Source organism: Halyomorpha halys, unplaced genomic scaffold (genome assembly GCF_000696795.3).
Source record: "Halyomorpha halys isolate HHAL.00 unplaced genomic scaffold, Hhal_1.1 Scaffold513.1, whole genome shotgun sequence".
Taxonomy (NCBI): domain Eukaryota; kingdom Metazoa; phylum Arthropoda; class Insecta; order Hemiptera; family Pentatomidae; genus Halyomorpha; species Halyomorpha halys.
In genome coordinates this window covers 111729-123220 of record NW_027106342.1, presented here as the reverse complement: position 1 = coordinate 123220, position 11492 = coordinate 111729, and the positions used below count along the sequence as shown (strand labels likewise).

Below are 11492 nucleotides of genomic sequence, written 5' to 3'. Positions count from 1 at the left end.
TAAGGATTGATAAGTATGCTGTGTAAGATAGCAACCTAATGTATTTAGGCAGCATATATGAATAAAGTATTTCTCTCTAGTTTACTTGTATTTGTTCTTTTTCATTTTTTTTTTTATTAGAAGTTAGTCATCTTATGATTAATAATATGAAATATAGTTTTATTTTATTGGTTCTATTTTTATTTTATATATTTTGTTAATTATTATTGTTTATTTTTTATCTTATCAAATTCATAATTATTATCATACTTACGATAGTTTATAATTTCATTTTTTTATTTTTTTTATTTTGTATTTTACTCTAAGGCTCTACATCATAATTTTGACAGCTGTAATATTATTCTAAAGGGACCAGTCCCAGGATAAATAAATAATATAATTATAATTATTATTATTTATAAAATAGGAGTTGACCTTGCGTTAGGTGGGTAGAGGCACACATAAGAATAGTGTAAAAAAAAAAGTATAATAAAATAAAAAACAGAACATTGTAATATATATATTTGAAAGCTATGCGCATATTTTAACACTGTTAATATAAACATATTTTACTCAAAACGTGATAATTGTGTTATTAATGGATTTTTATAGTTTATATTTCCATTCATGCCCGTGAGAAATAATCTTGATCTACTGTTCCCTCCAAGTTTGTGTATTTCATCAAATATAGTCAGTAGTATTCTAATTCTGAATGAAAAATGACTGAATTCCTGAATCCTGATGCTGGGAGACGCCAGATCCATCCAGGACCAAAGACATCGCTTGCTTTTCTATTAATACCTGACCCCGTTAATTCCATGCCCGGATCTATATACTCCCGCATAGACCAGGACCAGCTCTACCTTACCAGATAATAGACAGGCAGAGAGACAGTGCCGCAGAATTATTTTTGATGATTAATTAAAATTTAAAGCAGTAATGAAACATGAAAATATTTCACATCGATAACAAACATCTCTCGTTTATCAGGGTCGAGTAGTGTTTATATCAGAGTTTGTATGAGGGAAAAACTTTATTCAAAAAAACAAAAATATGCTGCCCAGCATACTTACTCAGATCTAATTAGGCAATCTTTTTTTAAATCTTAAAACATATACGCATAACAAGTAAACAATATATAATAAAAGTAGACTTTATTTTTGTTTATTCGCGTTGGTTCTTTTATATTTTTCATTATTTTTTTATTCTTTCTATACTTCATTAATTTTTTTGTTAATCCCTCTTTCTTCCTTTTCTATCCTTTTTTTTCATATTTTATCTTTCAACCCAATGTGACTTTCCTCTTTTTTTTCCTTATTATTCCCTTCTTTAACATAAATAAAACACACCTAAAATACAAAATACAATTTTCATTAATTAATCATTTTAAATAAATAGAATATAAACTCGTAATATGTATGTCATATAATTGATAAAAGTAATGATAGGTAGATATATAAATATACATTAAAAAAATGCCAAAAGTAACAAATATATGTAAAAAAAAAAATAAAAAATATATACAACAATAATAAAATAACAAGTAAAATATGAAATGTTTTACAATACAACTATGTAAACAGTGTGTGTTTTGTTTGCAATAAAACATCGTTTTATTACAATACAGTAATACACTTTCGTTTGAAAATAATCAATATGTTTTTTTTTATAGAAAACCTTAGAACATATTTCGTTTATTTTAAACATGCAGTATGTAGTGTTTTGATTAAATCATTTATATCACCGTACAATAAAGTGTTCTGTAATGTCAACCCAATGTATAATAGGGGTTCAAAAGCATAATTTTCAAAATAGTTTCTTCTTAATAAAAATAATTAACAATCCGCTGTAGTTTGTATATATAAATCGGATAAATATAAATTATAAAAGAATCTAATAACTAATTTTATGATAAAACCCATTTCCGGAAATGATGGAAGTAATGTAATATACTATATAATACACAGTTGAGAAGTCTATTTTTTTTTTTTAGAGAAATTAATGTCTAGCAGACATTGCCTCTAACGACAATGGAGAGTGAGGAAAATCACGTTAAAAAAACTTTTATTCAAAAAATTAATATTTTCTGGTTTCCATAGCAGCTACAAGTACGATTATACCTGTAGATGTTGTTTCGCAAGTGGCATAATAACCAAGAAAAAAATTATTTATAAAAGTTTGATAATTCCACTTATATAATTTTCGAAAAATATTTTTGATTGAGTGGAATGAGAGGTTAAAACAGATTTATGATTAATTGTCGGAAATATATTTGTTGTATGATAAAGTTGAGTTTCTTTTATTTTTGTTCTTTATTCATTCGATATTTCCGTGATGTAGATGATTGCTTAAAAAAAAAAAAAAAACTAACAGAGTTGATTTTATTTTATGATCATTATTAATTTTTTTTTCGTTTCATCCTTTAGGATTATTGATTCAATATATTTTTCAACCACCCCTAATCTAGGTCAAGGTCAAGTTCATCTATTCCATCTCAATATAATTCCATTCCAAGAAATGATTATTAGAATCATTTTTACTTTCTATTAATAAAGTGTCTTTAACAGCAAATCAATTTTTATTTTATTATTTTTTTTTTCTTAATACTTTCACTGAAAGCCGCAGAGTGAGAACATCAAGAGTTATTTCCTGAGGCCTTCGCGAATTAAATATTGACTGACCCAAAGCGTTGAGAACCAAGCACACAGGCACCCTCGCCTCAACGTGTCCGGCCATCACATCCCCGGTGGAAAGTTCTTGGCACTTCCTAATTTTTCCGGTATTAATAATTCAAAGGTCGAATCCACCTGGGACTGCCGTTCAATGATTCTGGTCAATAAAATCGTTTCGTTTATAACTAAAATTATCGTTTTAGAATTACACATTGTATTATATATTGCACGGAATATTCTTCTACCGTATAAGTCTCAAAGGCTGAAATTTTAGAATATATTAAAAATTTTCATGGCGATTCTTACAATACTACGGAGTATTTCGCACTTCTTCTGATATTTTTTAGGCAGCTTCAAATTTTCAACTGAACGGAAGGCATCGTCTGAGATAGGGCTGTTGCTAAATATTACTACCAGATAAAACCGTTGCTGGATATTACTGACAAGTATAGGGACTCAAGAACGTCTCACTCAATATCTTGCACAATATTCAACGGGGATGGTTTGCTTAAGTACAAGTTAGATGGTGTCTGTGATTGTTTTCAACTGAAATGACTTGATTCGCACAGACAAAGCGATTTCAACAACAGTCCATCAAGCCAAGTCATCAATAATAGTTCTCTCCAAGTTCTTTCAATGCCCTTTTCCTTTTTTCCAGATGACCCTCTTGTTCAAAAAATAACCTCTTTACTTTTTTGTCAACGCCTCCGGCTATAAAGTCATTTGACAACACGCTGACCAATAAAGAAGAGTTTTGGGCCGAACGATCCCTTAGGTCTTCAGAATCTATTGAAATAAACTACAACCATTAAACAGATCGAGTGTTTCCCGAATAACATTATTTCCCAGTCATACCGGGAAAATTAGAAACAAGAAGGTACATAAAGCAGCAGATATTCATTCAATAGTCCTCTCTCCAAATAAAATCAAAAATATTTCCCAATTAGATCTTTTTCTACAAATTTGTACAAAGATCTTGCGTAACCTCCAACGAGCTAGGAGTGAATAAATTTAAAATAAACTTAAAATCATAGGCGTCATCTTCCAGACAATATTGAACTGAGGTTGTGTTTATATCATAACCATAACTACATAATAAAATAACCATGCTTAATAACTAAGTATAAAAAACTAACAACTTATACATAGCATAAAGAGATAAAAACCGTAAAGCGGTGGAAAACAACTTCCGTAACTCTGTGAAAAGAAATTTGTGAGTGACTCGTAGCTGAATACTAAATAGAGGTGAGAATTGTAAACATTCAGTCCTAGATGCGATAACAAGAGACAGCTAGTAGAAATTTCACTTCTCCAATGTAAACACAGGATGGGGTATTGTAGACATCTGTCACCATGTTACTGTCACAGGGTTAGATTGAACTTAAATTAAACATACTTTATTGAAAAGCATTCTCCCATTAAATAATAATAAAAAATGTTCGTTGTTTATTTATTGAAATATTCATCTGCAAAAAAGCCACAGCAATTGAATAATATCACATACCAATAACTTGGAAAGAACTACCAATTGGTAACACTTCAGTGACTATTAAGTTAAAAGATCCCACGGTCATCTTCTTTTCGTGATCTTAATGAATTGTCGGTAATAAACTGAGATGAAAGGTTGCAGCGTTCTTAATAAATGAAAATATATCGGTTTCGGAATAAGTCAACTATATATGGAATATTAAAATATTTGTTAATTATTTTATTTGTGGAATAACAGTGAATACTGTAGTATTTTCTTGGAGTCCTGCATCTTAGTTTGTTAAGCACAAATATGTTTGATAATATAATTTAATAGGAATAATTACTTTTATTTATAAAAATACAATATCATTAAGTATCGGAAAAAAATGGAATATCCGTCTGTTGATCAATTCAAAACAATACAGCTTTTATAAAAAAAAATTAAATATAAGAAATAATTTTATACAAAAGTTACATTCATAGATATAACCTGAATTTACGAAAAAAAAAACTACTTATTTTTTAAACTCTCAACTTGAAACGAGCTAAATACTAGATCTAGTACAATTAAATATATATGCTTATATTTAATTTTATAAAAGAAATATATAACTAAGAAAAATCGATGATCGAAAACCGAAAAACTTGAAATAAGATTTTTAAATTTTCCTCAATCATCAAAGGTTCCAGGGAGAGAGAGAAATAAATTTATTCAATCATGCTGCCCAAATACATCGGGTTGCTACATTACACAGCATACTGATCAATCCGTGATCGGACATATATAAATTACATTTTTTGATATGATACAATATAATAGAAAGATAACATTTTTTTTTCCAAATAATGTATTTAAATATGCGTATTTAAATAAATAAATGATAGAATACCAAGAAACTCCGAATCGTTTTTCCACGATTTTCCGTCCAACCATTTCATGTTTCAATTGCTTGCTGAGCCATACAATTTTTTTTTACCTATTTTCATCATTATATAGCTTTTTATTTTAAAATTTCATTTTTTTTTTAAATTTAGAATTAAAGAAAAAATTATATTCCAAATAGATATTTCATTGCCATAATGTTTTTTTTATTTGTATTTTTCAATTAAAAAAAAGTATCCATAAAGCCAGAAAGTCTAAATTATTTCTTGTTCTAGAACATTTTTCTAATTGAAAAATACAAATAAAAAAGGTACAGAGAAAAAAACATTATGGCAATGAAATATCTAATTGGAATATAATTTTTTCTTTAAAAAACAAAACTGAATAATGATTCTTATGTACATAAGAAATAAACACATAAATAACTTTGTAATAAAAAATATAACAAAAGAGAAAACATAATAAATTTTAAATTATGCAATAGTGTATTTAAAATAATATGCTATATAATGATGAAAATATGTTTTGTTAGGTTTGATAAAGGAACTGACTGTACAAGTTTGCAATGAATAGGGAATTTGGGTGAGCTTGTAAATTAAATGTTAAAGAGATCGGAATTAACGAGCTGTTTCAATGTTTTAAAATATTGAATAATTAAATTATTGAATGATTTAGTGACTAAATCATTTTATTAAACAGGCCATGAATTGTTATGGACTAATCATATTAAATTATAGTAATAAAAATATAAATCATTGATTGGAATTTATCTGAGTTATAAATACCACAATAAATACAACATGATAATTCCAAAAGGCAGTGACGTCGAATATACTAACTGGTTGTTTTTTTTTTTTGTTTTTTTTGGTTATTTAAAATTATGTTCCTAATAGAAATACATTCTGAATTCCTATTGATCGTGAACAATTAAGATTCAATTAATACTTGAATTAAGACCATTATTCAGGGTATGATGCCTTGACGAAAACAAAAATACCCCATGTCCTTAGTGCCCGTACGGGTTATATTTGGGCAAGGCACGAAGACGCGGCCGTGAGGCGCACTACAATACGACAAGAACCTTTCAGCAAAATTTTGCACATGCAAAAAAAAAATCTGATAATAAAACTGCTAAAGTTCGTCATAAAGTTTCGTTCATTTTCTCTTCGAAAATTTATATGAGTTCCAGTTCCTATGCGAACTCAATTTGTTCATTATAGAGCTTCAGAATAAGCTGAATAATGAGTAAATTATAAATATATTTATGAAAAGTCTTATTGCAGACTGAGTTCACTTTGGTAAAAAATAATCGACAATTAAATATAGTGTTTCTCTGGACATTAAAAACTTAAAAGGCCTGAGAAAAAACAACGACCTGCTACGAAATAGAAAGCTAGTAATAAGCAGAATACTTAATAAATTATTATTAATATTTAGAATATGTTAAGATGTATAACTATGTAAAGTTATAAAAAATACTGAAATGTACCAAAACATGGATAGTTTCATTTTTATGATTATATATACAAACACACACACACACACACACATATACATTTTTTATTATTATAAAATGTTATACTAAAAACTGTGGGTTTATACGTTTCAAAAGGTTTTTTCTTTAGTCTTTCTGATTGATATTTCATTATAAAAAATGAATCCCTCTAAAAAAAAAAATACAATGACATTGTTTATAATAAATATTTCTTTTTTTTAATATTAAGGTAAAAAAGTTTCTTATACCCAATAATATAAATATATATAAACCCGCCAGTTCTTCGCTATTGCTAAATTCTAGAACGAATATGGATTGAATGGATGCAATTAAAAGTTTAACAATATCCGTAATTATTTAAAATTAAACATTTACATGTACATTATTATTATGATTTGGCTTCATAAATTGCTTTTGTATATACAGCATTTTTTATAATTCCAATTGCCATGAGATCATTCATCACTATTACCTATTGCCCACAACTGTGTGGCAGATTGTAATATCTATCAATAAATAAAAAGTATTAAAAAAAAAAAAATTAAATGAGGTATCGTTTATGGTTTTTATCAGATGTGCTGTAAGACGGATTGAGTCTATGCCTGGGGTCCGACTCAAGGAGTACATACTTACAATTATTATTAACTATAAAAACGGTGTCGATAGTTGGTAAACCGTGTGCCTATAAATAGTAAAATTCTAAAACCTGAATAAATTATACCCGTGTAAGACGATTTTTTTATTTATAATTAAACATTTTGCGACTATATTAAAACATGTAAACAGGTACTATATTAAAACATGTAAACAGGTACTATATTAAAACATGTAAACAGGTACTATGTTAAAACAGGTAAATTTTTCCTCGTAAATGATAAAAGACATAAAATATTCAAAAAAATAGTATACACTATTTGCTAAGGATCATATATTCTTTAATATAGTAACTTATAGGAAAATAAATAAACCGAAATCATAATACGTCTTCTATTTATTAAAAGGGGTAACTTTTCAGACTTTAAATTGTCCATTTTCAAATTAAATTCCTAAAACCAAACAATAAATATTGTCAATATTTAAAAATGTGTATAAATGATTTTGCTAAATTGTAACCATTAAAAAAAAATATTTCGATATAGAGTAGTAGGTAGAGGCGGTTTGTAATTTCCAACACCCAATGGTATCGATACTTTCCGTCGGATACTTTTGATATTTGTATCGATACTTTTCATTGAATATATAAATGACACACACACATATATATTCGATGCAATATTAATTTAGATACTTTCCTATGTATCGATTTTCTATGTGGGGAGTATCATATGCTGTATTTTGCCTATACCACTTCCACTTTTCATATTTGGGGGGCCTATGATCAAGTTACCGTACAAGTTAAGTATCGTCATCGTACTTGAAGCAGCGATATTTTTAATTCGATACTACAGGATATATCTTGGTGGTATCTCAATGTCCTTATGGCCAGGCATTCCACACAAGAAACCAAACGATCACAGACTTAGTTGACTTCCAATAAAATACGTTTTAATGGTATGGATCCCTTTGATTTCAGGACGCGGGAAAACATGTTTTCAAGGCAAAATATTGTTTCACTCATATAATTTTCCATGTTGATGTGGAGTAGGTCAGCTGACACATCAATTTAAAAATTAATCTACACCTCGCGCCGAGATCTGACGGAAAACATTCCAAGTTTCCGTCAGCCAACGCTGCCTCATGAAAGACTAACAACTCTCTTAAGCTTAGATAGAGCCGTAATTCCTACTAAATTAGTAACTATTTCTAGGACCAGAAATAGCCACGCTAAAAGTGGCCTTAGAAACCGGATGACAATAATTATTCCTGTACTTGCGTCGCAAGAATGAATATAAATGTGGTCGTAATTATAATTTCTGAATAATGAGCATTAGATATAATTTCCTTAAATGGAGTATAGCATTATTTATTATTTTAAAAAATTGGTAAAATCTCAAGTAACTACATTTATGTTAACCGATTTTCGTTTATTGCTAATGACCAGTTGAGTAAAAGTGATTGGTACTTGATTAAATTTAATTTTATAAATTCGGTTTTTTAGTTAAAATTGCTTAAATAATTAAAACATTGAATTTAGTTTTTAGTTAAAATCATAATTTTTTTTTCTTTCAGTACTTTGGTATTCATAATATATAACTGAATATTTTACAAATAAAAATTTATTATTTCTTTAACTGAGCTAAAATATAATTTTACATTACCTTACGATTATCTCCAGAATGAGGGAAAAAATTATTAATTTTCAACAGGAATTTTATTATTTTTTGGAAATATATTTAATTATATATTTTAGATTCAAGTTCCCAAAGAAAAAAAAATCTCAATAAAAACAACTGGTATAAGCAAAATCTAAAATAAATTATTAAGTGTGCTTAAAAAAGTTTCAAATTTGAAAATAAATTTTAATATGGGAACTGGAGTGAAGATGTGTAGAGTATTTTAGATAGAACAAAACTGAGATACTTTCTTGTTTTTTTACAATTTAATATTTATAAAATGTGGTTCTATAGGTTTTTCCTTAATCTTATTGATCAATATTTAATAATAAAAACGAATCAAACAAAAAAAAAACAAACAACAGCAATAAATTTGTTCATAATAAATAAATTTCCAGCTGTAGAATGGTTTGATGTATACTATATAATTAATTCATTTCTCCATATTATCAAAAGATGGTCCATGATATAATTTCATACGAGAGCTGGTACACCCGTAACTCCATAATATTCTTTTCCAAATCCATGCTTATCTTCGAACCCTACAATTTATATCCTGTTACACCTAACAAACTAAGCTCGTATTTTGTTGCCCCTGACTTATATTACTCTCCTCTACTCTGTTTCATTTGATCCTAGCAGTTTTTATTTATTTTATTATTATAATTTTTTTTCTACTAAACTACATTTATATGCAATTTTCCTAAAATTCAGACTATATTTCTACGAAAATTAAGAAATTCAGTCTTCCTACCATCTTTATCTTACCCCCCTTATGTATTTATCAACGTTTTCCTGCATTTGTTTTTACTATTAACTGGATATATAAGTTTTTTTTATTTCTAAAACTCAAACTGAAAACTACGTCTATGAAATTACCAAACTCTTGCCATTTGCATTGGGAATTACAAATAGAGACAATAGGGAATTACATAAAAAAAAGTTCCACTCCCAGTTACCTATAGTTAAGAGAGCTGTGACTTACGACTTGGAAAAACCCACCCACAACCGGAAAACTGCTGCAGGAAAGTCTGTTATAAATTCTATATTTATCAGTTCATTGTGACTCTAAAATTGTATTTTATCTTAATTTATTTTTTTTTTTCTCTTCATATTTTCTTACATTCTGTTTCTTATTTTTTCCATTAGAAGTCAATTATTTATTTTGTTAAATCTATAAATGTCATTTTTTTTATTTTTTATTAACTTTACTTTGATCTTTTATTAAGAAATCTAATAATCTTTTAATAAGAAATTAAGATATCTTTTATTTGAATCTATTTATTTTATCTTAATTATTGTTTTCCTTCGTAAAATGCTCAATACTTTGTCACAAATAAAATCATACATAAAGACCTTAATGTTCCCCAGGTAACCGATCTAGCCCGAACCAGATATCACTCCTTCCATTATAAACTCTCTAACCACTCAAACCCCCTAATTTTTAATCTTGCATCCTCTTCCATTCATGACAATCCTCCGAGGCGCCTGAAAAGAAGATGGCCACGAGACCAGCTAATATAAAATGTCATTAGAATGCTACCAATGGGTAGTTTATCTACACGCCTGTAACACTCCAATTTAACTTAGATCAGATTTACTAAATGTATTATAATGTACAGTTGTAAATAGCAATAAATAAATATTTTAAAAAAAATTATTGTTTTATTTATAATATTGTATATAGTTAGGGGTGTTTTTTGTATGAAACAATACTCCCCCCCCCCATAACCAATTGTATGTAAGGCCCACAAGGCCGATCTAGTATTAAATAAATTAATAAAAAACTCTTCCCACTACCTCTCTTTCTTCTTTTGTATTTGTATTTATAAATGTTGTTTAGTTCTGGGTTTAAGTTCGCTCATAGAATATAGTTCTTACTATCTTTATAGATCTATCGCTTTCATTATCTATTTAACCTTTCGAACCTCTGTTAAAAACATTGGACTGATCTTTGATTATAACTTTTTTTATAATATATTATTTTCTTTGTGGCATGATTTGCTGAGGATTAAGTTAGTTCAGAATACCCAACACACCCCTTAATACTTGAAAAATGGCTCACTTACTGTCTCGCAGTACTGTATTTTTTTTTTTTAGTTCCAGGTTTAAAATTTAATTTTTTTTTCAATTATACAAAAAAAAAATTAAATGATTTTAGTAACTTTTGTTATTGATTTTTATTATTTACTTTATTTCTCGTGTTCAAAAATGAGATAGAAGACACGTCCAATCACCTTAGATGTAAAGTTAAATATTCTTTCAAATATTTAAATAATTTCTAGCTTCTATTACCACATTAAATGCCAATTCGTGCCTTCCACCTTTAACTTTGGAATCAGCCTATTATCGACATTATAATTGGAGCTAAAAATACTCCAAGATCTTGAAACTCATTTTGTTCCACTAGTTGCTGATATTTTCGGGCTTTTCATCCACAGTTCTTTATTAATTACGTATTTATAAATATTTCATTTTTATTTTATGAATTTAGTTTTTATAGTAATTATGGAATAAATGTACAAATGTAACGATAAAGCCTAGTGACCTTAGTGTGAGTGGAATCTTCATTTGTTATAAGATAGTGTTTAGATGCTAATATAAAAAATAATTTTTTTTTTTTATTATTATTTATTTATTGTAATTTACAACTGTATAAAATAATACAACATGTAAATATGTAGTATGTTTCATATACACTTGAAAATCTTGGGAAGGAA

The 11492-nt window shown here is 27.7% G+C and overlaps 1 protein-coding gene across 2 annotated transcripts in view; it reads left to right on the top strand.

The window, feature by feature from the left end:
- The window catches only part of LOC106683752 (uncharacterized), a gene marked incomplete in the record, with an annotated part of 156523 nt that overhangs the window by 35250 nt on the left and 109781 nt on the right, over positions 1–11492 (top strand).